General features: G+C 48.4%; 1 protein-coding gene and 1 long non-coding RNA gene across 11 annotated transcripts in view; one reads left to right on the forward strand and one right to left on the reverse strand.

Annotated features, from left to right (window-relative positions):
* The window catches only part of BCO2 (beta-carotene oxygenase 2), a 479,892-nt gene that overhangs the window by 275,315 nt on the left and 178,872 nt on the right, over positions 1 to 25,705 (reverse strand). The window lies entirely within an intron of this gene.
* Positions 1 to 25,705, forward strand: part of LOC103009086 (uncharacterized) — a 143,124-nt gene that overhangs the window by 91,554 nt on the left and 25,865 nt on the right. For all 3 annotated transcript variants that reach the window (XR_009009269.1, XR_009009270.1, XR_009009271.1), the window contains 4 exons: positions 3,952 to 6,172; positions 10,086 to 10,288; positions 19,022 to 21,242; positions 25,157 to 25,359. This is a non-coding gene — a long non-coding RNA (uncharacterized LOC103009086). The remainder of the gene's footprint in view (positions 1 to 3,951; positions 6,173 to 10,085; positions 10,289 to 19,021; positions 21,243 to 25,156; positions 25,360 to 25,705) is intronic.

Genomic DNA, 25,705 nt, shown 5'->3' on the forward strand with positions numbered 1-25,705 from the left:
GTGCCCCCTCTTACCTCAACAGTGTCAGGGTCCCCATCTTCCGTGCACCCTCTTACCTCCACAGTGACAGGGTCCACCTCCTCCCTGCCCACTCTTACATCCACAGTGACAGGATCCACCTCCTCCGTGCCCCCTCTTACCTCCACAGGGACAGGTTCCACCTCCTCCGTGCCCCTTCATACCTCGAGAATGACAGGGTCCACCTCTTCGCTGCCCCCCTCTGACACCCCATAACAGGGTCCACTCCCTCCCTGCCCCCCTCTGACTTCCCATAAGAGGGTCTACCTCCTCCCTGCCCCCCTCTGACCTCACATAACAGGGTCTACCTCCTCCATTCCCTCTCTTACCTCCATTATCACAGGGTCCACCTCCTCCTCCTCCGTGCCCCTTCTTACTTCCACTATGACATACACCACCTCCTCGCTGCCCCCCTCTAACCCCCCTGAACATGGTACACCTCCTGCTGCCCCCCTCTGACCCCCCATAATAGGTTCCACCTCCTCGCTGCCCCCCTCTGTCTCCTCATAACATGGTACGCCTAATCCGTGCCCCCTCTTACCTCCACACTGACAGGGTCCACGTCCTCACTGCCCCCCTCTGACCCCCCATAACAGGGCCCACCTCCTCTTTGCCCCCCTCTGACCCCCCATAACAGGGTCCACCTCCTCCCTTCCCCCTCTTACTTCCCCAATGACAGGGTCCACCTCCTCGCTGCCCACCTCTGACCACCCATAACAGGTCCCACCCCCTCCCGGCCCCCCTCTGACTTCCCATAACAGAGTCTACCTCCTCCCTGCCCTCCGAATACCTTCCATAACAGGGTCCACCTCCTCCCTTCCCCCTCTTAACTCCATTATGACAGGGTCCACCTCCTCCGTGCCCCTTCTTACCTCCACTATGACAGAGTCCACCTCCTCGCTGCCCCCCTCTCACCCCCCGTAACAGGGTACACCTCCTCGCTGCCCCCCTCTCACTGCACATAACAGGGTCCATCTCCTCGCTGCCCCCCTCTGACCCCTCATAACAGGGTCCAATTCCTCCCTTCCCCCTCTTACCTCCACAATCACAGGGTCCACCTCCTCGCTGCCCCATTCTGACCCCCCATAACAGGGTCCACCTCCTCCCTGCCCCCTCTTACCTCCACAGTGACAGGGTCCACCTCCTCCGTGCCCCTTCTTACCTCCACAGTGACAGGGTCCACCTCCTCCCTGCCCCCTCTTACCTCCACAGTGACAGGGTCCACCTCCTCCCTGCCCCCTCTTACCTCCACAGTGAGAGGGTCCACCTCCTCCGTGCCCCCTCTTACCTCCACAGTGACAGGGTCCACCTCCTCCGTGCCCCCTCTTACCTCCACAGTGACAGGGTCCACCTCCTCCATGCCCCCTCTTACCTCTACAGTGACAGGGTCCACGTCCTCCCTGCCCCCTCTTACCTCCATTATGACGCGGTCAACCGCCTCCCTGCCCCCTGTTACCTCCATGATGACACGGTCCACCTCCTCCCTGCCCCCTCTTACCGCCAATATGACCAGGTAAGAGTATTAGCTAGAATTTTCCATCCCAGTGTGCCCAGATGGGAATCTCTCCCATCAGGTTTTGGAAGCAGAGATCCAGAGACTTCCCCGCCCAAATTGGCTGGGACTTAAATTCATCGATAGTCTGGTGTTCTTAGGGACTCTTTTAATGTATCTGGTCCGTTTTGCCTGGGTGTCTTTAAAAATAACTCACCCCCTCCCAAAACATTTTCAACTTTGCCTCCCAAAAAATGTCAGAAACAGCAAGATCGATGCAAAGACCCATGAGGATATTGGAAAGAGATGCAAAGCGTCTTTTAAAGAGAGACGGGTCTTTGCAGATGCTCCTGGGAAAATTTGTCAATGCATTTGCAGGAAGTACGGTTCGGTTCATGTGTCCAGGTAGCATGAATGGACATATTCACCGAATGAAGGAAAAAGACTGCTTATCATCCCCGACTCCCAGCCGGGGACCAGGTACAGGTCAGCCAGCGGCGGAGTTAAGGTGTGAGATTCCACTGGCCCGGAGCGAGTCTGCAGGGTGATGGGCAGGGCTGTGCTGAGTGAGGCCTGATGTGGAGAGCACAGCTCACTGCCCCAGCCAGGGAGTGGACGGAGGGTGGCATCTTCCAGGGGGGAACTGGAAGGGTTTTTCCAAACGGGCTCATGGCTCATATTGTGAATGGAGGGTGTATACAAAATACTGCAAGAGGCGAACAAAAGTAAACTCTTCAGAAACATCCTTTTTAATGGCTGCATAGCATGCAATCCTGTAGCTGTATAATTTCCTTCCCAGTCCTAACCGTTGGCTATACCAGTTGTTCCCTAATTATCTTTTTGCTACTCAAATATAATTTTCTTGCTGTGCAAATCACTAAGCACCTAGAGCCAAACTGTGCCAGGCACGGGTCTCATACTTATATGAATTACCTAACATTCACAACAACCCAAAAGGCAGGTACTGTTATTTGCATCTTCCTGTGTAGTTTTCTCCTTACTTAGTATCATTTTGTTCAGTGGAGTTACTGGGCCAAAAGATAGAATCACACGTCACGGTCGTTAAGTACCAGCAAATTTCATCTTCCCATAAGTCATGCGTGAGAGCCCCACTATTCTCAGATCTTCAGCAGCATCTGGTATTGCCACTGAAAAAATTTTAAAACAAATAAATTTACTTCTTTGATAAAGTGCCATATCATAGTTTAGTAATTTGCATTTCCTTGATTATCTGTATTTGCAGTTCAAGAAAATGGGTGTTAAGAGTTTGACATGGGGAAATGGCTAAAATAATGACTGGTGACAAAACCAGAATAAAAATGGGGATCAAGTAAGGGTATAATAACTAAATATGATGCATAGAAGAGACTAGAAGGAAATGCATCCAAATGTCAGTAGTGGTTGCCTTCGGCAATGGAAATCTCTCCCTTTTTCTTTGTCTCCCTCTCACATACACATTTGTTAAATGTGTCTGCATTATTTCTGTATTCATAAAATATTTTACAAATTGTTTGGAAAAAAAATATGTTAAGCCAAAACCTCAAACAAGATTATAAAATGAGAAAAACCAAGGAACGAGACTACTTCACTATGGGAAAAACTGCAGTATTGTGAGACAAGCAAGCTGTTTCCTTTTCAAGGCAGGGACTGGGGGAGGGTCAGAGGAGTCTGGAGCCCCAGGCCGAGTGAGTAGACGGGGATGAGGGTTGAATCGTGCCCACGTAGTAAGCGTTTGTGGCCTGAATCACTGCATCCGGGCCTGTCTGAGCAACACGACAGGTGTGAGAGTGTCACCGCCAGACGTGTCCAAATTCCCTGCCCCGAGGCTGCAAAGTGGTTTCATGCACCACGTTCACGAAGCCCGGGCGGGACGGGGAGGGGGTCAGCGTCTGCCACATCAGATGCCCAGCGCCTGGGGACAGGCCCAGCTGTTACTGTATTGGGCAGGGGTCCATTTTCTTGACTGAAAAAGAGAAAACTGTTGAAGTCTGGGGTATATTTAGAACTCACAGACAGACGTGTTCACGGGTAGGGGTGTGTACTCCTTTGGGGGAGAAAGCTTTCAGCAGCGTTCTCCAGCTGGTTAGTATTGACCTCTGGCCCAGGGATGCTGTAGCCAGGAGTTGGTCTTTTTAAAAAACGATGATTTATTGTTTTCTATTGAAGTAGAGTTGATTTACAATGTTATGTTAGTTTCAGGTATACAGCAAAGTGATTCGGTTATACATATATTCTTTTTCAGATTCTTCTCCCTTATAAGTTATTACAAGATAGGGAATATAATTCCTCCCTGTGCTGTACAGTAGGTCCTTGTGGCAGGAGTTATTCTTAGGAGGGGTTGTTCCTCGTTGAAGAAAGATCCCAGAGAAACAGCGTCAGTAAGATGTTCTCTGGGAAACGGTGTCCTTACGTTCATCCCCTCTCATCCTCTTTTCCTGCAGAAATTTGAGGATGCCATCACCCATTGGCTAAACAGAGGTCGGAATGGGCACGACTGCTACGATTACCACCAGCGCCACCACGATGAGGATGCTGCGATCGGTCCCTGGAGCCCCTAGGGCTTCAGGCACGGAGCCAGCATCAACTACGACGACTACTGACCGTCGCTCAGGCGGGCTCGGGGCCGCAGGCTCCGCACGATGCCCGGGCTGTGTCTGCTGCGCCCGTTCTCGGTTCATCCTTCCTACCCGCTTTCTGTGGCCACAAAGGAAGAGTTAAAGCAAAGAACGTAAATGCCTTTCGAGGTTTCATGCAAGTACCTAACAATGCATTTCATTTAAAAATAGAAATAAAAACATTTTGTTAACACATCTCAGAGTTCACTTGGATGAAACTTGAGCTGGCGAGAGTTTTCCTTCCCTGCATGTTTCTGAGGTTGAAGCAACCTCTCAGAGGCACCTCCCCTCTGCTATCTGAAGTGTTACCTCTCCAAGAATTCCCACCACCCCAGACCATGGGACCGAGCAGGGGTCTTCAATGTATTCGAATTCAGTCCACACTAAATGCCAAATTAAGAATGAAAAAGCAAGAAAATTTAGCTGGAAATTAATTTAAGGTCACAGAACACGGTTTGGGGGATGAAGCATCCACATGGGTTTGTAAATTTGCTGTTCCACATCCCGAGCCAGAGGTGGACCTGTTTAATATTGTCAGGCAGGAAAAAAAGGGTAATAGAAAAAACACGGAAGTTTGGTTGATTTCACAGCCTCACTTGTCTTAAAAAATTAAACCTTGTCTAATGAGTTCAAGAAAGATGTACGAATATACATTGCATCATGTTTAAACAATCTGAGTGAATGAAAGAGAAAAGTGTCCTGGGGGTGGGTAGAGGGAGGGGAGGAAAGTGGGGAGGTGACACCTGCAGAGGGGAGGGGCCCTCAGAATGGCTCTTGAACTCGTGTGGGTCACAGACCCTCTGACAGCCTGATGGAAGCTTTCTCAGAAAAATGATAGGTGATTTTGCATATAGTCTCTGAAACACATCCTCATTCACAAGCTGCAGATGATAAACCCCTGGGTTTGGTGGGAAGTTCCTACCAGCATCAGGAGACCAGTGTTTGTGGACAATCCTTTGGAATCCTTACAACTTTTAAAACTTTGTGGTAAAATGTACACAACATAAAATCCATCATTTTAAGCAGTTTTAGATGTATAGTTCAGTGGCATTAAGTACATTCACCTTGTTGTACAACCGTCCCACCGTCTACGTCCAGAATCATTTCATCTTCCCCAAACTGAAACTCTGTCTCCATTAAACACTCACTCCCCATCCCCTCCCCCAGCCCCTGGTACGCACCATCCACTTCCTGTCTCGGTGAATTTGACTCCTCTGGGGATCTCATATGAGTGGAATCAGACACACAGTATTTGTCCTTTGGTGACTGGCTTATGTCACTGAGCATAATGTCCTCAAGGTTCATCCATGTTATAGCAGGTGTCAGAAGTTCCTCCCTTTTTAAGGCTGAATAATATTCTATTTTGTGTGTAGCCCACGTTTTGTTTATCCATCATCCATCAGCGGACACTGGGTTGCCTCCACCTCCTGGCTGTTGTGAGTAATGCTGTGGACACGGGTCTGTAAACATCTCTTCATGTCCCCACGTTCAGTTCTTTGGGGGATATACCCAGAAGTGGAATTATTAGATCATATGGTAACTCTGTTTAATTTTTCGGGGAATCACCACACATGTTTTCCACATCAGTTGTACTACTCTACATTTTGATATAACGTAGAGTTGTAATAGGGAAGAACATTTTGTATTCTCTTACAAGTTAATTTAAGCCGATAAGCTTAAATTCCACACAATGGCCCATCTCGGACCCTTGCCTCCGAGAGATGAAGGTAAATGAGCATTCAGCTCAAACACCTGTGTGTTTAGCTCCCAAGAAACCTCCTGAGCAGGCCCACCTGTGAATGACTGCAGGAGGGAGAAATGAACACCTCCCCTCCGGAGGCTGACGGGAACCAGGAAGTGCTTGGCTTTAGTCCCGCCCCTTGTAGTATAAAAGGAGCCCGACTGCTGCCGCAGGCAAGACGGCTCCTGGGGGCACGAGCCCACCGTCTTCTGGGTTTGGGGGCTCTCCGAAGGAAGTCGTTATTCTTTGCCCAGCAACTCGTCTCCTGATTATTGGCCTGTCCTGTGGCGAGCAGTGAGAGCTTGGGTAACAGGGTTCCATGAAAACTTTCGTTTCTTTTTCTTCACTCCTCTGGGGCAGCCGCAAACGCCAGTGCAGCGTTGAGGGGGAGGTGGGGTGGGCGTGATGGAAAGGACGTCTTCACTCTATTCCTCACCTTAAATGTTGCCGTGCTTCTCCATAAAGTATGTTTGCTGGGTGTTCTTGGTCGACGTCTTTTGTCAAGTTAAGGAAATTACTATTCTTTGAAAAATATGCTAAGAAAAACTTTAAATGTCATATATGGATGCTGAATTCTAGTTTCTTTGTCTGTTGAGATAACATATCCTTTTAAATCTGTTAATTAACAACAGTTCTAGTAATACATTTTCATATTAATCAGTCTCATTCCTGGAATAAAAACTAACTTGATCATGATTTTTTTTTTCAGTGTTGGATCTGGTTGGATGATATTTGTTGAGAATTTTTGCATCCGTGTCCATGAGGAAGATTGGGCTGTAGTTTTCTTTCCCGTTCCGTTTTTGTCAGTTTGGTTGTCCGGCTTATGCTGGTTTCTTAAAATGAATTGTTTATTATTTCTTCACGTAAGAATGGAATTATCTGTTTCCTGAATGTTTGGGAGCATTCTGATAAAGCCATTTGCATGTGGTGTTTTCTTCATGGTAAAAATTTTGACCATTGCATGCATTTCTTTTACAGGTAAAGGATTATTCTGGCTTCGTTTCTCTCCTTGAATCTGTTTTGCTAAATTCTATCTTTCTCAGTAGTCATCAATTATATGAAAATTTGAAGGGTGTTGAGAGTTGGTCTCAGGATCTTATCTTTTTTTCTCAGTAACGTCTGTGGTTATGGTGTTTTTCACTCCATTTCATTTGTGCCTTTAAACAAAATGAATCTTGTCTTTTCAAACATGTAGTTTTTGCCTTGTTGATGTGCTTCTCTATTTCACAAATTTCTGTTCTCTTAATTTCCTTCCTTCTGCACCTGTGGGTCTTTGATTTCTGTTAGATCTTAGCTCAATTTTGAGCCTTATTTTTTTCAAAGGCCAATTCTTGCTATTCTAAGTTTCCTTTCAAGAATTGCATCCCATGAGTTTGATGTGAAAAGTGAGATGATGAATTTGTCTAATTTCAATGATAATTTCTCCTTTGACCCTCGAGCCGATTACAAGTGTTATGAAATTTCCAAGTGAATGAATTTTTCTAATGATCTTATTGGCTTTGTTTTCTAACTTAATTGCATTGCGGTTTTTAAAAAATGTAGTCTGATCATAATTCTTTGAAGTATACCAAGGTCAGCTTTACATCTGAGCGTGTGCCAAACCAGCACGTGTTCATGTGTGCCTGAAAGGAATGTGTCTTTTCCAGACATCAGATGCAGTCAAGTGCATTAGCTCAAGCCCAATGGTGACACTGTTCACATCTTCTATTTTCTTACTAATTTTCTTGGTTCATTTGATCTACCGATTACTGATAAGTGTGTTAAAATCTACCATGACAATGGATTGGACAAGTTTTTCCTCTAATTCTGTCAGTCTGGCTTCGCATGAGGCTATACACAAATTCCCATGGGACACACATCTAGAATCGATACATTTTCCCAGTGAATGGAATCACTTATTGTTCTGCAGCAAATTTCCTTATTTCTAATGATGCTTTTTGCCTGAATTCTCCTTTGCTATTAATATGACTATAGTTTGCCTCCTGTTGGTTACTAATTGCCTGGTCTGTCTTTTCCATAGTTGGGCCTTTTATCTTTCTGCGTGCTTTAGGTGTGTTTTTTGCAAAGAGTACATAGCTGAAATTTGTTTTGTTTTTAAAATAGGGTATAACTCTTAAGGTCTGAACAGGAGAATTTAGTCCACTTACGTGTATTGAGATTTATGATTTGGTTTCTTTTTTTTTTAAGATTTTTTTTTTTGATGTAGACCATTTTTAAAGTGTTTATGGAATTTGCTACAATATTGCTTATGTTTTATGTTTTGGTTTTTTGGCCATGCCAAAAGATCCCATGCGGGATCTCAGTTTCCTGGCCAGGGATTGAACCTGCACCCACTGCATTGGAAGGCAAAGTCTCAACCACTGGACCTCCAGGGAAGTCCTTTGTGATTTGGTTTTATCTCTAACATCACATTTTGAATTTTGACTTGTCCCATTTTACGTGTTCCTCTCCCCCTTTTCCTCTTGTCTTGCCTTCATTTGGACTGTTTGTTTTCCTTCACTTATTCTTTTCCCTTCACTTCTTTTGAAGGTTACACTGGGTCTGTTCTATTAGTGTTTGCCCATTTAATCCATATTTAACAAGTTACCAGTAATCAATAGCCATAGTCTTGTCCTGGACAATACAAGGACCCCAAAATACTTTATTCTGCAACCTCCCCTCCCAATTTATAACCTACAGTAACTTGGCATTTTAAATCGAGTCTGCTTTATTTCCCCATAAGTTACCGTTGTTTCATTTATAGTTGCTGGTTTGATTAGGTGTCACAAAGCCGCTTGGTTCACTATTTCTCCTTCAGAGTCAGGCCACACATCTGAGCTCATTTTCCTTTGGCTTTAACTCCATCCTCCAGAATCCATTTAGTGAGGGTCCTTTGATGGTAAACTCCCAAGTTTCACACTTTCCCTTGTTTTACTCGCTATAGAATTCTTGCTTGAGTTAATCAGCACTTTGAAGATACTATCATATAGCCTTGTGGTTTCCACTGTTGATGTGAAGGCTTTCATTATAACCTGTCTTTCCTGTGGGGAGGGGACACCGTCCTCTCCAGCTGTCTTTTATAACAGACCCACCTTTGTTACTTATATCTGTGTCTATATATTTATACTGCTTGGGGTTTTTTGGGCTTCTTAATCTGAGGGTTGGTGTCTTTCAACAACTTTGGAAAATTCTGTTTCTTTGAATGTTCCTTCTTCCCCAGCCTATTATTTCTTGAACTTTATTCAGGTGTATAAATGTCACTATTTTCCCTTTTTCAAATGTGCTTAGTTCTGTCTTGTTATCTGTTCAGATTTTCAAGTTTCCCTTTCATTTCCTTAAAGGTATTAAACTTTATTTCCACCATCTGAAGTCGTTGCGGCTCTATTTCTAGCTGCCACCCGTTGCTTCTCACTCATGGTGTCTCGCCTCCTTGATGTCATGTAATTTCTAACCATGATGTACTCATTTTCCTTGGAGCTGTTTTTTGTTTTTTTTTAAATTTATTTATTTATTTTGATTTTTTGCTGTGTTGGGTGTTCGTTGCTGCACGCAATGTTAAGCCTGAGTTAAGTTGGATTCTTCCAGCCAGCACTTGGATTTCTTGTTGCTAGTGGCCTAAAGTTCAGGGGCCAGGGCTGGGGGGTGGGCGTCTACCAAACAGGGATCCTTCGTGGTCCCTGTTCTCCTGGTGCCCTCTCCCCACCCACCCATCCACTCCCACCCAAAGCATCCTAAGTGCCCTTGGCACTGTGATGGGTTAATTTGTCACTTCCCCTCATCAAGGTGGAGCCTTTTGGGGGCTCAGTCTGATAGGGGGCATCTGACCCGGGCTTTGTCTCCTATTCTGATGCCAGGCAGCCTTCAGAGAAGCACAGGCTCTACAGGATTCTGCAGAATCCTCCAGGCAAAGTCTGCTTTCGCTTCATTTTGGGATTCTGCAGATTCCTTGCTTTCGTATCATCTAAGGGATGCATTTTAAACAGATTTTTAAAACTCACATTCAGCAGCTCATCTACTCCCACTGGAGCATTGAGGACTCAGGTTATCTCTCTAATCTGCCCCCGCTCCTAGAGGCTCCCATTTGATCATTGATTGAAAATCATACGGTCTTTACCATTTTTGTGTGTCTAGGAAATCTCTTCTAAGAATAATGGTTTTTAATACAGAAAATACACAAGATTACAAATGAAAGCAGCTATATTGAAAAAGATATCAACACTTTATTTTTTATTTATTTAAGGCATCCAAGGCATCTTCTTTGGGAAAATTATCAATCACACAGGTGATGGTGTGACAGACGTTTCTCCAGCTGGACGGTGAACCCAGGATGCGGATCACCACAGTCTGTGCCATGAAGTCCTCAGCGCCGCACACAGAGCCTGTGGGACCAGCCGCTCTAGAGAGTGTGCGGGGTGGAGCCTGACGTCGCCCGGAAAGAAACAGGTGACGTACTCTCACGTTTCCATGTGAGGACAATGGACACAGGGGTAGAAAGTCACCTCCTGGACACAACGTGAGTTAGGAACAAAAGGGGAACTATAGCTCAGATTAGGCGGTCCTTCCCACACCCCTTAATCGGCACCCTCCCCAGGACGATCACCACCTTCTTAGCTTATCCGTGGCCCCTGACCACCACAAGACAGGGTCCAACTCCTCCCTGCCCCCCTCTGACCCCCCATAACAGGCTCCACCTCCTCCCTTCCCCCTCTTACCTCCACTATGACAGGGACACCTCCACCGTGCCCCCTCTTACTTACACAGCGACAGGATCCACGTCCCCCGTGCCCCCTCTTACCTCCACAGTGACAGGGTCCACCTCCTCCGTGCCCCCTCTTACCTCCACAGGGACAGGTTCCACCTCCTCCGTGCCCCTTCATACCTGGAGAATGACAGGGTCCACCTCTTCGCTGCCCCCCTCTGACACCCCATAACAGGGTCCACTCCCTCCCTGCCCCCCTCTGACTTCCCATAAAAGGGTCTACCTCCTCCCTGCCCCCCTCTGACCTCACATAACAGGGTCTACCTCCTCCATTCCCTCTCTTACCTCCATTATCACAGGGTCCACCTCCTCCTCCTCCTCCATGCCCCGTCTTACATCCACAGTGACAGGGTCCGCCTCCTCCGTGCCCCCCTCTTACCTCCACAATGACTGGGTCCACCTCGTCGCTGCCCCATCGTACCTCTACAATCACAGTGTCCTCCTCCTCCATGCCCCCTCTTCCCTCCAGAATGACAGGGTCCACCTCCTCCCTGCCCCCTCTTACCTACAAAATGACTGGGTTCACCTCCTCCATGCCCCCTCTAACCTCCACAATGACAGGGTCCACCTACTCCGTGCCCCCTCTTACCTCCACAGTGTCAGGGTCCACCTCCTCCGTGCACCCTCTTACCTCCACAGTGAGAGGGTCCACCTCCTCTCTGCCCACTCTTACCTCCACAGTGACAGGGCCCACCGCCTCCGTGCCCCGTCTTACATCCACAGTGACGGGGTCCACCTCCTCCGTGCCCCCTCTTACCTCCACAGTGACATGGTCCACCTCCTCCGTGCCCCCTGTTACCTCCACAATGACAGAGTCCACCTCCTCTTTGCCCCGCTCTGACCCCTCATAACAGGGTCCACCTCCTCCCTTCCCCCTCTTACCTCCACAATGACAGGGTTCACCTCCTCCCTGCCCCCTCTTACCTCCACTATGACACGGTCCACCTCCTCCCTGCACCCTCTTACTTCCACAATGACAGGGTCCACCTCCTCGCTGCCCCCCTCTGACCCCCCATAACAGGGTTCACCCCCTCCCTGCCCCACTCTGACCCTCCATTACAGGGTCTACCTCCTCCCTCCCGCCTCTGACCTCCCATAACAGGCTCCACCTCCTCCCTTCCCTCTCTTACCTCCATTATGACAGGGTCCACCTCCTCCGTGCCACCTCCTACCTCCACACTGATAGGGTTCACCTCCTCCTTGCCCCCTCTTACCTCCACAATCACAGGGTCCACCTCCTCCGTGCCGCCTCTTATGTCCATAATGACAGGGTCCACCTCCTCCGTGCCCCCTCTTAACTCCACAATGACAGAGTCCACCTCCTCTTTGCCCCCCTCTGACCCCCCAGAACAGGGTCCACCTCCTCGCTGCCTCCCTTTGACCTCCCATAACTGGGTCCACATCCTCCCTTTCCTCTCTTACCTCCATTATGAAAGGGTCCACCTACTCCGTGCCCCTTCTTACATCCACTATGACATAGTCCACCTCCTCGCTGCCGCACTCAAACCCCCCTTAATAGGGTACACATCCTCGCTGCCACTCTCTGACCTCCCATAAGAGGGTCCACCCACTCCGTGCCCCCTCTTACCTCCACACTGACAGGGTCCACCTCCTCCGTGCCGCCTCTTACCTCCACTATAACAGGGTCCACCTTCTCCGTGCCCCTTTTTACCTCCACTATGACAGAATCCACGTCCTCGCTGCCCGCCTCTGACCCCCCCATAACAGGGTCCACCGCCTCGCTGCCCCCCTCTGACCCCCCATAACAGGCTCCACCTCCTCCCTTCCCCCTCTTACCTCCACTATGACAGGGACACCTCCACCGTGCCCCCTCTTACTTACACAGCGACAGGATCCACGTCCCCCGTGCCCCCTCTTACCTCCACAGTGACAGGGTCCACCTCCTCCGTGCCCCCTCTTACCTCCACATGGACAGGTTCCACCTCCTCCGTGCCCCTTCATACCTGGAGAATGACAGGGTCCACCTCTTCGCTGCCCCCCTCTGACACCCCATAACAGGGTCCACTCCCTCCCTGCCCCCCTCTGACTTCCCATAAAAGGGTCTACCTCCTCCCTGCCCCCCTCTGACCTCACATAACAGGGTCTACCTCCTCCATTCCCTCTCTTACCTCCATTATCACAGGGTCCACCTCCTCCTCCTCCTCCATGCCCCGTCTTACATCCACAGTGACAGGGTCCGCCTCCTCCGTGCCCCCCTCTTACCTCCACAATGACTGGGTCCACCTCGTCGCTGCCCCATCGTACCTCTACAATCACAGTGTCCTCCTCCTCCATGCCCCCTCTTCCCTCCAGAATGACAGGGTCCACCTCCTCCCTGCCCCCTCTTACCTACAAAATGACTGGGTTCACCTCCTCCATGCCCCCTCTAACCTCCACAATGACAGGGTCCACCTACTCCGTGCCCCCTCTTACCTCCACAGTGTCAGGGTCCACCTCCTCCGTGCACCCTCTTACCTCCACAGTGAGAGGGTCCACCTCCTCTCTGCCCACTCTTACCTCCACAGTGACAGGGCCCACCGCCTCCGTGCCCCGTCTTACATCCACAGTGACGGGGTCCACCTCCTCCGTGCCCCCTCTTACATCCACAGTGACAGGGTCCGCCTCCTCCGTGCCCCCTCTTACCTCCACAGTGACATGGTCCACCTCCTCCGTGCCCCCTGTTACCTCCACAATGACAGAGTCCACCTCCTCTTTGCCCCGCTCTGACCCCTCATAACAGGGTCCACCTCCTCCCTTCCCCCTCTTACCTCCACAATGACAGGGTTCACCTCCTCCCTGCCCCCTCTTACCTCCACTATGACACGGTCCACCTCCTCCCTGCACCCTCTTACTTCCACAATGACAGGGTCCACCTCCTCGCTGCCCCCCTCTGACCCCCCATAACAGGGTTCACCCCCTCCCTGCCCCACTCTGACCCTCCATTACAGGGTCTACCTCCTCCCTCCCGCCTCTGACCTCCCATAACAGGCTCCACCTCCTCCCTTCCCTCTCTTACCTCCATTATGACAGGGTCCACCTCCTCCGTGCCACCTCCTACCTCCACACTGATAGGGTTCACCTCCTCCTTGCCCCCTCTTACCTCCACAATCACAGGGTCCACCTCCTCCGTGCCGCCTCTTATGTCCATAATGACAGGGTCCACCTCCTCCGTGCCCCCTCTTAACTCCACAATGACAGAGTCCACCTCCTCTTTGCCCCCCTCTGACCCCCCAGAACAGGGTCCACCTCCTCGCTGCCTCCCTTTGACCTCCCATAACTGGGTCCACATCCTCCCTTTCCTCTCTTACCTCCATTATGAAAGGGTCCACCTACTCCGTGCCCCTTCTTACATCCACTATGACATAGTCCACCTCCTCGCTGCCGCACTCAAACCCCCCTTAATAGGGTACACATCCTCGCTGCCACTCTCTGACCTCCCATAAGAGGGTCCACCTCCTCCGTGCCGCCTCTTACCTCCACTATAACAGGGTCCACCTTCTCCGTGCCCCTTTTTACCTCCACTATGACAGAATCCACGTCCTCGCTGCCCGCCTCTGACCCCCCATAACAGGGTCCACCGCCTCGCTGCCCCCCTCTGACCCCCCATAACAGGCTCCACCTCCTCCCTTCCCCCTCTTACCTCCACTATGACAGGGACACCTCCACCGTGCCCCCTCTTACTTACACAGCGACAGGATCCACGTCCCCCGTGCCCCCTCTTACCTCCACAGTGACAGGGTCCACCTCCTCCGTGCTCCCTCTTACCTCCACAGGGACAGGTTCCACCTCCTCCGTGCCCCTTCATACCTGGAGAATGACAGGGTCCACCTCTTCGCTGCCCCCCTCTGACACCCCATAACAGGGTCCACTCCCTCCCTGCCCCCCTCTGACTTCCCATAAAAGGGTCTACCTCCTCCCTGCCCCCCTCTGACCTCACATAACAGGGTCTACCTCCTCCATTCCCTCTCTTACCTCCATTATCACAGGGTCCACCTCCTCCTCCTCCTCCATGCCCCGTCTTACATCCACAGTGACAGGGTCCGCCTCCTCCGTGCCCCCCTCTTACCTCCACAATGACTGGGTCCACCTCGTCGCTGCCCCATCGTACCTCTACAATCACAGTGTCCTCCTCCTCCATGCCCCCTCTTCCCTCCAGAATGACAGGGTCCACCTCCTCCCTGCCCCCTCTTACCTACAAAATGACTGGGTTCACCTCCTCCATGCCCCCTCTAACCTCCACAATGACAGGGTCCACCTACTCCGTGCCCCCTCTTACCTCCACAGTGTCAGGGTCCACCTACTCCGTGCCCCCTCTTACCTCCACACTGACAGGGTCCACCTCCTCCGTGCCGCCTTTTACCTCCACTATAACAGGGTCTACCTTCTCCGTGCCCCTTTTTACCTCCACTATGACAGAATCCACGTCCTCGCTGCCCGCCTCTGACCCCCCATAACAGGGTCCACCTCCTCGCTGCCCCCCTCTGACCCCCCATAACAGGGTCCACCTCCTCCCTTCCCCCTCTTACCTCCACAATGACTGGGTCCACCTCCTCGCTGCCCGCCTCTGATCCCCCATAACAGGGTCCACGCCCTCCCTGCCCCCCTCTGACTTCCCATAACAGAGTCTACCTCCTCCCTGCCCTCCGCTTACCTTTCATAACAGGGTCCACCTCCTCCCTTCCCCCTCTTAACTCCATTATGACAGGGTCCACCTCCTCCGTGCCCCTTCTTACCTCCACTATGACAGAGTCCACCTCCTCGCTGCCCCCCTCTCACCCCCCGTAACAGGGTACACCTCTTCGCTGCCCCCTCTTACCTCTACAATGACAGAGTCCACCTCCTCTGTGTGCCCTCTTACCTCCACAATGACAGGGTCCACCTCCTCCCTGCCCCCCTCTGACCCCCCATGACAGAGTCCACCTCCTCTCTTCCCCCTCTTACCTCCACAATGACAGAGTCCACCTCCTCCGTGCCCCCTCTTACCTCCACAATGACAGAGTCCACCTCCTCCGTGCCCCCTCTTACCTCCACACTGACAGGGTCCACGTCCTCACTGCCCCCCTCTGACCCCCCATAACAGGGTCCACCTCCTCTTTGCCCCCCTCTGACCCCCCATAACAGGGTCCACCTCCTCCCTTCCCCCTCTTACTTCCCCAATGACAGGGTCCACCTCCTCGCTGCCCACCTCTGACCACCCATAACAGGTCCCACCCCCTCCCGGCCCCCCTCTGACTTCCCATAACAGAGTCTACCTCCTCCCTGCCCTCCGAATACCTTCCATAACAGGGTCCACCTCCTCCCTTCCCCCTCTTAACTCCATTATGACAGGGTCCACCTCCTCCGTGCCCCTTCTTACCTCCACTATGACAGAGTCCACCTCCTCGCTGCCCCCCTCTCACCCCCCGTAACAGGGTACACCTCCTCGCTGCCCCCCTCTCACTGCACATAACAGGGTCCATCTCCTCGCTGCCCCTCTCTGACCCCCCATAACAGGGTCCAATTCCTCCCTTCCCCCTCTTACCTCCACAATCACAGGGTCCACCTCCTCGCTGCCCCATTCTGACCCCCCATAACAGGGTCCACCTCCTCCCTGCCCCCTCTTACCTCCACAGTGACAGGGTCCACCTCCTCCGTGCCCCTTCTTACCTCCACAGTGACAGGGTCCACCTCCTCCCTGCCCCCTCTTACCTCCACAGTGACAGGGTCCACCTCCTCCCTGCCCCCTCTTACCTCCACAGTGAGAGGGTCCACCTCCTCCGTGCCCCCTCTTACCTCCACAGTGACAGGGTCCACCTCCTCCGTGCCCCCTCTTACCTCCACAGTGACAGGGTCCACCTCCTCCATGCCCCCTCTTACCTCTACAGTGACAGGGTCCACGTCCTCCCTGCCCCCTCTTACCTCCATTATGACGCGGTCAACCGCCTCCCTGCCCCCTGTTACCTCCATGATGACACGGTCCACCTCCTCCCTGCCCCCTCTTACCGCCAATATGACCAGGTAAGAGTATTAGCTAGAATTTTCCATCCCAGTGTGCCCAGATGGGAATCTCTCCCATCAGGTTTTGGAAGCAGAGATCCAGAGACTTCCCCGCCCAAATTGGCTGGGACTTAAATTCATCGATAGTCTGGTGTTCTTAGGGACTCTTTTAATGTATCTGGTCCGTTTTGCCTGGGTGTCTTTAAAAATAACTCACCCCCTCCCAAAACATTTTCAACTTTGCCTCCCAAAAAATGTCAGAAACAGCAAGATCGATGCAAAGACCCATGAGGATATTGGAAAGAGATGCAAAGCGTCTTTTAAAGAGAGACGGGTCTTTGCAGATGCTCCTGGGAAAATTTGTCAATGCATTTGCAGGAAGTACGGTTCGGTTCATGTGTCCAGGTAGCATGAATGGACATATTCACCGAATGAAGGAAAAAGACTGCTTATCATCCCCGACTCCCAGCCGGGGACCAGGTACAGGTCAGCCAGCGGCGGAGTTAAGGTGTGAGATTCCACTGGCCCGGAGCGAGTCTGCAGGGTGATGGGCAGGGCTGTGCTGAGTGAGGCCTGATGTGGAGAGCACAGCTCACTGCCCCAGCCAGGGAGTGGACGGAGGGTGGCATCTTCCAGGGGGGAACTGGAAGGGTTTTTCCAAACGGGCTCATGGCTCATATTGTGAATGGAGGGTGTATACAAAATACTGCAAGAGGCGAACAAAAGTAAACTCTTCAGAAACATCCTTTTTAATGGCTGCATAGCATGCAATCCTGTAGCTGTATAATTTCCTTCCCAGTCCTAACCGTTGGCTATACCAGTTGTTCCCTAATTATCTTTTTGCTACTCAAATATAATTTTCTTGCTGTGCAAATCACTAAGCACCTAGAGCCAAACTGTGCCAGGCACGGGTCTCATACTTATATGAATTACCTAACATTCACAACAACCCAAAAGGCAGGTACTGTTATTTGCATCTTCCTGTGTAGTTTTCTCCTTACTTAGTATCATTTTGTTCAGTGGAGTTACTGGGCCAAAAGATAGAATCACACGTCACGGTCGTTAAGTACCAGCAAATTTCATCTTCCCATAAGTCATGCGTGAGAGCCCCACTATTCTCAGATCTTCAGCAGCATCTGGTATTGCCACTGAAAAAATTTTAAAACAAATAAATTTACTTCTTTGATAAAGTGCCATATCATAGTTTAGTAATTTGCATTTCCTTGATTATCTGTATTTGCAGTTCAAGAAAATGGGTGTTAAGAGTTTGACATGGGGAAATGGCTAAAATAATGACTGGTGACAAAACCAGAATAAAAATGGGGATCAAGTAAGGGTATAATAACTAAATATGATGCATAGAAGAGACTAGAAGGAAATGCATCCAAATGTCAGTAGTGGTTGCCTTCGGCAATGGAAATCTCTCCCTTTTTCTTTGTCTCCCTCTCACATACACATTTGTTAAATGTGTCTGCATTATTTCTGTATTCATAAAATATTTTACAAATTGTTTGGAAAAAAAATATGTTAAGCCAAAACCTCAAACAAGATTATAAAATGAGAAAAACCAAGGAAGGAGACTACTTCACTATGGGAAAAACTGCAGTATTGTGAGACAAGCAAGCTGTTTCCTTTTCAAGGCAGGGACTGGGGGAGGGTCAGAGGAGTCTGGAGCCCCAGGCCGAGTGAGTAGACGGGGATGAGGGTTGAATCGTGCCCACGTAGTAAGCGTTTGTGGCCTGAATCACTGCATCCGGGCCTGTCTGAGCAACACGACAGGTGTGAGAGTGTCACCGCCAGACGTGTCCAAATTCCCTGCCCCGAGGCTGCAAAGTGGTTTCATGCACCACGTTCACGAAGCCCGGGCGGGACGGGGAGGGGGTCAGCGTCTGCCACATCAGATGCCCAGCGCCTGGGGACAGGCCCAGCTGTTACTGTATTGGGCAGGGGTCCATTTTCTTGACTGAAAAAGAGAAAACTGTTGAAGTCTGGGGTATATTTAGAACTCACAGACAGACGTGTTCACGGGTAGGGGTGTGTACTCCTTTGGGGGAGAAAGCTTTCAGCAGCGTTCTCCAGCTGGTTAGTATTGACCTCTGGCCCAGGGATGCTGTAGCCAGGAGTTGGTCTTTTTAAAAAACGATGATTTATTGTTTTCTATTGAAGTAGAGTTGATTTACAATGTTATGTTAGTTTCAGGTATACAGCAAAGTGATTCGGTTATACATATATTCTTTTTCAGATTCTTCTCCCTTATAAGTTATTACAAGATAGGGAATATAATTCCTCCCTGTGCTGTACAGTAGGTCCTTGTGGCAGGAGTTATTCTTAGGAGGGGTTGTTCCTCGTTGAAGAAAGATCCCAGAGAAACAGCGTCAGTAAGATGTTCTCTGGGAAACGGTGTCCTTACGTTCATCCCCTCTCATCCTCTTTTCCTGCAGAAATTTGAGGATGCCATCACCCATTGGCTAAACAGAGGTCGGAATGGGCACGACTGCTACGATTACCACCAGCGCCACCACGATGAGGATGCTGCGATCGGTCCCTGGAGCCCCTAGGGCTTCAGGCACGGAGCCAGCATCAACTACGACGACTACTGACCGTCGCTCAGGCGGGCTCGGGGCCGCAGGCTCCGCACGATGCCCGGGCTGTGTCTGCTGCGCCCGTTCTCGGTTCATCCTTCCTACCCGTTTTCTGTGGCCACAAAGGAAGAGTTAAAGCAAAGAACGTAAATGCCTTTCGAGGTTTCATGCAAGTACCTAACAATGCATTTCATTTAAAAATAGAAATAAAAACATTTTGTTAACACATCTCAGAGTTCACTTGGATGAAACTTGAGCTGGCGAGAGTTTTCCTTCCCTGCATGTTTCTGAGGTTGAAGCAACCTCTCAGAGGCACCTCCCCTCTGCTATCTGAAGTGTTACCTCTCCAAGAATTCCCACCACCCCAGACCATGGGACCGAGCAGGGGTCTTCAATGTATTCGAATTCAGTCCACACTAAATGCCAAATTAAGAATGAAAAAGCAAGAAAATTTAGCTGGAAATTAATTTAAGGTCACAGAACACGGTTTGGGGGATGAAGCATCCACATGGGTTTGTAAATTTGCTGTTCCACATCCCGAGCCAGAGGTGGACCTGTTTAATATTGTCAGGCAGGAAAAAAAGGGTAATAGAAAAAACACGGAAGTTTGGTTGATTTCACAGCCTCACTTGTCTTAAAAAATTAAACCTTGTCTAATGAGTTCAAGAAAGATGTACGAATATACATTGCATCATGTTTAAACAATCTGAGTGAATGAAAGAGAAAAGTGTCCTGGGGGTGGGTAGAGGGAGGGGAGGAAAGTGGGGAGGTGACACCTGCAGAGGGGAGGGGCCCTCAGAATGGCTCTTGAACTCGTGTGGGTCACAGACCCTCTGACAGCCTGATGGAAGCTTTCTCAGAAAAATGATAGGTGATTTTGCATATAGTCTCTGAAACACATCCTCATTCACAAGCTGCAGATGATAAACCCCTGGGTTTGGTGGGAAGTTCCTACCAGCATCAGGAGACCAGTGTTTGTGGACAATCCTTTGGAATCCTTACAACTTTTAAAACTTTGTGGTAAAATGTACACAACATAAAATCCATCATTTTAAGCAGTTTTAGATGTATAGTTCAGTGGCATTAAGTACATTCACCTTGTTGTACAACCGTCCCACCGTCTACGTCCAGAATCATTTCATCTTCCCCAAACTGAAACTCTGTCTCCATTAAACACTCACTCCCCATCCCCTCCCCCAGCCCCTGGTACGCACCATCCACTTCCTGTCTCGGTGAATTTGACTCCTCTGGGGATCTCATATGAGTGGAATCAGACACACAGTATTTGTCCTTTGGTGACTGGCTTATGTCACTGAGCATAATGTCCTCAAGGTTCATCCATGTTATAGCAGGTGTCAGAAGTTCCTCCCTTTTTAAGGCTGAATAATATTCTATTTTGTGTGTAGCCCACGTTTTGTTTATCCATCATCCATCAGCGGACACTGGGTTGCCTCCACCTCCTGGCTGTTGTGAGTAATGCTGTGGACACGGGTCTGTAAACATCTCTTCATGTCCCCACGTTCAGTTCTTTGGGGGATATACCCAGAAGTGGAATTATTAGATCATATGGTAACTCTGTTTAATTTTTCGGGGAATCACCACACATGTTTTCCACATCAGTTGTACTACTCTACATTTTGATATAACGTAGAGTTGTAATAGGGAAGAACATTTTGTATTCTCTTACAAGTTAATTTAAGCCGATAAGCTTAAATTCCACACAATGGCCCATCTCGGACCCTTGCCTCCGAGAGATGAAGGTAAATGAGCATTCAGCTCAAACACCTGTGTGTTTAGCTCCCAAGAAACCTCCTGAGCAGGCCCACCTGTGAATGACTGCAGGAGGGAGAAATGAACACCTCCCCTCCGGAGGCTGACGGGAACCAGGAAGTGCTTGGCTTTAGTCCCGCCCCTTGTAGTATAAAAGGAGCCCGACTGCTGCCGCAGGCAAGACGGCTCCTGGGGGCACGAGCCCACCGTCTTCTGGGTTTGGGGGCTCTCCGAAGGAAGTCGTTATTCTTTGCCCAGCAACTCGTCTCCTGATTATTGGCCTGTCCTGTGGCGAGCAGTGAGAGCTTGGGTAACAGGGTTCCATGAAAACTTTCGTTTCTTTTTCTTCACTCCTCTGGGGCAGCCGCAAACGCCAGTGCAGCGTTGAGGGGGAGGCGGGGTGGGCGTGATGGAAAGGACGTCTTCACTCTATTCCTCACCTTAAATGTTGCCGTGCTTCTCCATAAAGTATGTTTGCTGGGTGTTCTTGGTCGACGTCTTTTGTCAAGTTAAGGAAATTACTATTCTTTGAAAAATATGCTAAGAAAAACTTTAAATGTCATATATGGATGCTGAATTCTAGTTTCTTTATCTGTTGAGATAACATATCCTTTTAAATCTGTTAATTAACAACAGTTCTAGTAATACATTTTCATATTAATCAGTCTCATTCCTGGAATAAAAACTAACTTGATCATGATTTTTTTTTTTCAGTGTTGGATCTGGTTGGATGATATTTGTTGAGAATTTTTGCATCCGTGTCCATGAGGAAGATTGGGCTGTAGTTTTCTTTCCCGTTCCGTTTTTGTCAGTTTGGTTGTCCGGCTTATGCTGGTTTCTTAAAATGAATTGTTTATTATTTCTTCACGTAAGAATGGAATTATCTGCTTCCTGAATGTTTGGGAGCATTCTGATAAAGCCATTTGCATGTGGTGTTTTCTTCATGGTAAAAGTTTTGACCATTGCATGCATTTCTTTTACAGGTAAAGGATTATTCTGGCTTCGTTTCTCTCCTTGAATCTGTTTTGCTAAATTCTATCTTTCTCAGTAGTCATCAATTATATGAAAATTTGAAGGGTGTTGAGAGTTGGTCTCAGGATCTTATCTTTTTTTCTCAGTAACATCTGTGGTTATGGTGTTTTTCACTCCATTTCATTTGTGCCTTTAAACAAAATGAATCTTGTCTTTTCAAACATGTAGTTTTTGCCTTGTTGATGTGCTTCTCTATTTCACAAATTTCTGTTCTCTTAATTGCCTTCCTTCTGCACCTGTGGGTCTTTGATTTCTGTTAGATCTTAGCTCAATTTTGAGCCTTATTTTTTTCAAAGGCCAATTCTTACTATTCTAAGTTTCCTTTCAAGAATTGCATCCCATGAGTTTGATGTGAAAAGTGAGATGATGAATTTGTCTAATTTCAGTGATAATTTCTCCTTTGACCCTTGAGCCGATTACAAGTGTTATGAAATTTCCAAGTGAATGAATTTTTCTAATGATCTTATTGGCTTTGTTTTCTAACTTAATTGCATTGCGGTTTTTAAAAAATGTAGTCTGATCATAATTCTTTGAAGTATACCAAGGTCAGCTTTACATCTGAGCGTGTGCCAAACCAGCACGTGTTCATGTGTGCCTGAAAGGAATGTGTCTTTTCCAGACATCAGATGCAGTCAAGTGCATTAGCTCAAGCCCAATGGTGACACTGTTCACATCTTCTATTTTCTTACTAATTTTCTTGGTTCATTTGATCTACCGATTACTGATAAGTGTGTTAAAATCTACCATGACAATGGATTGGACAAGTTTTTCCTCTAATTCTGTCAGTCTGGCTTCGCATGAGGCTATACACAAATTCCCATGGGACACACATCTAGAATCGATACATTTTCCCAGTGAATGGAATCACTTATTGTTCTGCAGCAAATTTCCTTATTTCTAATGATGCTTTTTGCCTGAATTCTCCTTTGCTATTAATATGACTATAGTTTGCCTCCTGTTGGTTACTAATTGCCTGGTCTGTCTTTTCCATAGTTGGGCCTTTTATCTTTCTGCGTGCTTTAGGTGTGTTTTTTGCAAAGAGTACATAGCTGAAATTTGTTTTGTTTTTAAAATAGGGTATAACTCTTAAGGTCTGAACAGGAGAATTTAGTCCACTTACGTGTATTGAGATTTATGATTTGGTTTCTTTTTTTTTTAAGATTTTTTTTTTTGATGTAGACCATTTTTAAAGTGTTTATGGAATTTGCTACAATATTGCTTATGTTTTATGTTTTGGTTTTTTGGCCATGCCAAAAGATCCCATGCGGGATCTCAGTTTCCTGGCCAGGGATTGAACCTGCACCCACTGCATTGGAAGGCAAAGTCTCAACCACTGGACCTCCAGGGAAGTCCTTTGTGATTTGGTTTTATCTCTAACATCACATTTTGAATTTTGACTTGTCCCATTTTACGTGTTCCTCTCCCCCTTTTCCTCTTGTCTTGCCTTCATTTGGACTGTTTGTTTTCCTTCACTTATTCTTTTCCCTTCACTTCTTTTGAAGGTTACACTGGGTCTGTTCTATTAGTGTTTGCCCATTTAATCCATATTTAACAAGTTACCAGTAATCAATAGCCATAGTCTTGTCCTGGACAATACAAGGACCCCAAAATACTTTATTCTGCAACCTCCCCTCCCAATTTATAACCTACAGTAACTTGGCATTTTAAATCGAGTCTGCTTTATTTCCCCATAAGTTACCGTTGTTTCATTTATAGTTGCTGGTTTGATTAGGTGTCACAAAGCCGCTTGGTTCACTATTTCTCCTTCAGAGTCAGGCCACACATCTGAGCTCATTTTCCTTTGGCTTTAACTCCATCCTCCAGAATCCATTTAGTGAGGGTCCTTTGATGGTAAACTCCCAAGTTTCACACTTTCCCTTGTTTTACTCGCTATAGAATTCTTGCTTGAGTTAATCAGCACTTTGAAGATACTATCATATAGCCTTGTGGTTTCCACTGTTGATGTGAAGGCTTTCATTATAACCTGTCTTTCCTGTGGGGAGGGGACACCGTCCTCTCCAGCTGTCTTTTATAACAGACCCACCTTTGTTACTTATATCTGTGTCTATATATTTATACTGCTTGGGGTTTTTTGGGCTTCTTAATCTGAGGGTTGGTGTCTTTCAACAACTTTGGAAAATTCTGTTTCTTTGAATGTTCCTTCTTCCCCAGCCTATTATTTCTTGAACTTTATTCAGGTGTATAAATGTCACTATTTTCCCTTTTTCAAATGTGCTTAGTTCTGTCTTGTTATCTGTTCAGATTTTCAAGTTTCCCTTTCATTTCCTTAAAGGTATTAAACTTTATTTCCACCATCTGAAGTCGTTGCGGCTCTATTTCTAGCTGCCACCCGTTGCTTCTCACTCATGGTGTCTCGCCTCCTTGATGTCATGTAATTTCTAACCATGATGTACTCATTTTCCTTGGAGCTGTTTTTTGTTTTTTTTTAAATTTATTTATTTATTTTGATTTTTTGCTGTGTTGGGTGTTCGTTGCTGCACGCAATGTTAAGCCTGAGTTAAGTTGGATTCTTCCAGCCAGCACTTGGATTTCTTGTTGCTAGTGGCCTAAAGTTCAGGGGCCAGGGCTGGGGGGTGGGCGTCTACCAAACAGGGATCCTTCGTGGTCCCTGTTCTCCTGGTGCCCTCTCCCCACCCACCCATCCACTCCCACCCAAAGCATCCTAAGTGCCCTTGGCACTGTGATGGGTTAATTTGTCACTTCCCCTCATCAAGGTGGAGCCTTTTGGGGGCTCAGTCTGATAGGGGGCATCTGACCCGGGCTTTGTCTCCTATTCTGATGCCAGGCAGCCTTCAGAGAAGCACAGGCTCTACAGGATTCTGCAGAATCCTCCAGGCAAAGTCTGCTTTCGCTTCATTTTGGGATTCTGCAGATTCCTTGCTTTCGTATCATCTAAGGGATGCATTTTAAACAGATTTTTAAAACTCACATTCAGCAGCTCATCTACTCCCACTGGAGCATTGAGGACTCAGGTTATCTCTCTAATCTGCCCCCGCTCCTAGAGGCTCCCATTTGATCATTGATTGAAAATCATACGGTCTTTACCATTTTTGTGTGTCTAGGAAATCTCTTCTAAGAATAATGGTTTTTAATACAGAAAATACACAAGATTACAAATGAAAGCAGCTATATTGAAAAAGATATCAACACTTTATTTTTTATTTATTTAAGGCATCCAAGGCATCTTCTTTGGGAAAATTATCAATCACACAGGTGATGGTGTGACAGACGTTTCTCCAGCTGGACGGTGAACCCAGGATGCGGATCACCACAGTCTGTGCCATGAAGTCCTCAGCGCCGCACACAGAGCCTGTGGGACCAGCCGCTCTAGAGAGTGTGCGGGGTGGAGCCTGACGTCGCCCGGAAAGAAACAGGTGACGTACTCTCACGTTTCCATGTGAGGACAATGGACACAGGGGTAGAAAGTCACCTCCTGGACACAACGTGAGTTAGGAACAAAAGGGGAACTATAGCTCAGATTAGGCGGTCCTTCCCACACCCCTTAATCGGCACCCTCCCCAGGACGATCACCACCTTCTTAGCTTATCCGTGGCCCCTGACCACCACAAGACAGGGTCCAACTCCTCCCTGCCCCCCTCTGACCCCCCATAACAGGCTCCACCTCCTCCCTTCCCCCTCTTACCTCCACTATGACAGGGACACCTCCACCGTGCCCCCTCTTACTTACACAGCGACAGGATCCACGTCCCCCGTGCCCCC

Source organism: Balaenoptera acutorostrata, chromosome 9, assembly GCF_949987535.1.
Source record: "Balaenoptera acutorostrata chromosome 9, mBalAcu1.1, whole genome shotgun sequence".
Classification (NCBI taxonomy): Eukaryota; Metazoa; Chordata; class Mammalia; order Artiodactyla; family Balaenopteridae; genus Balaenoptera; species Balaenoptera acutorostrata.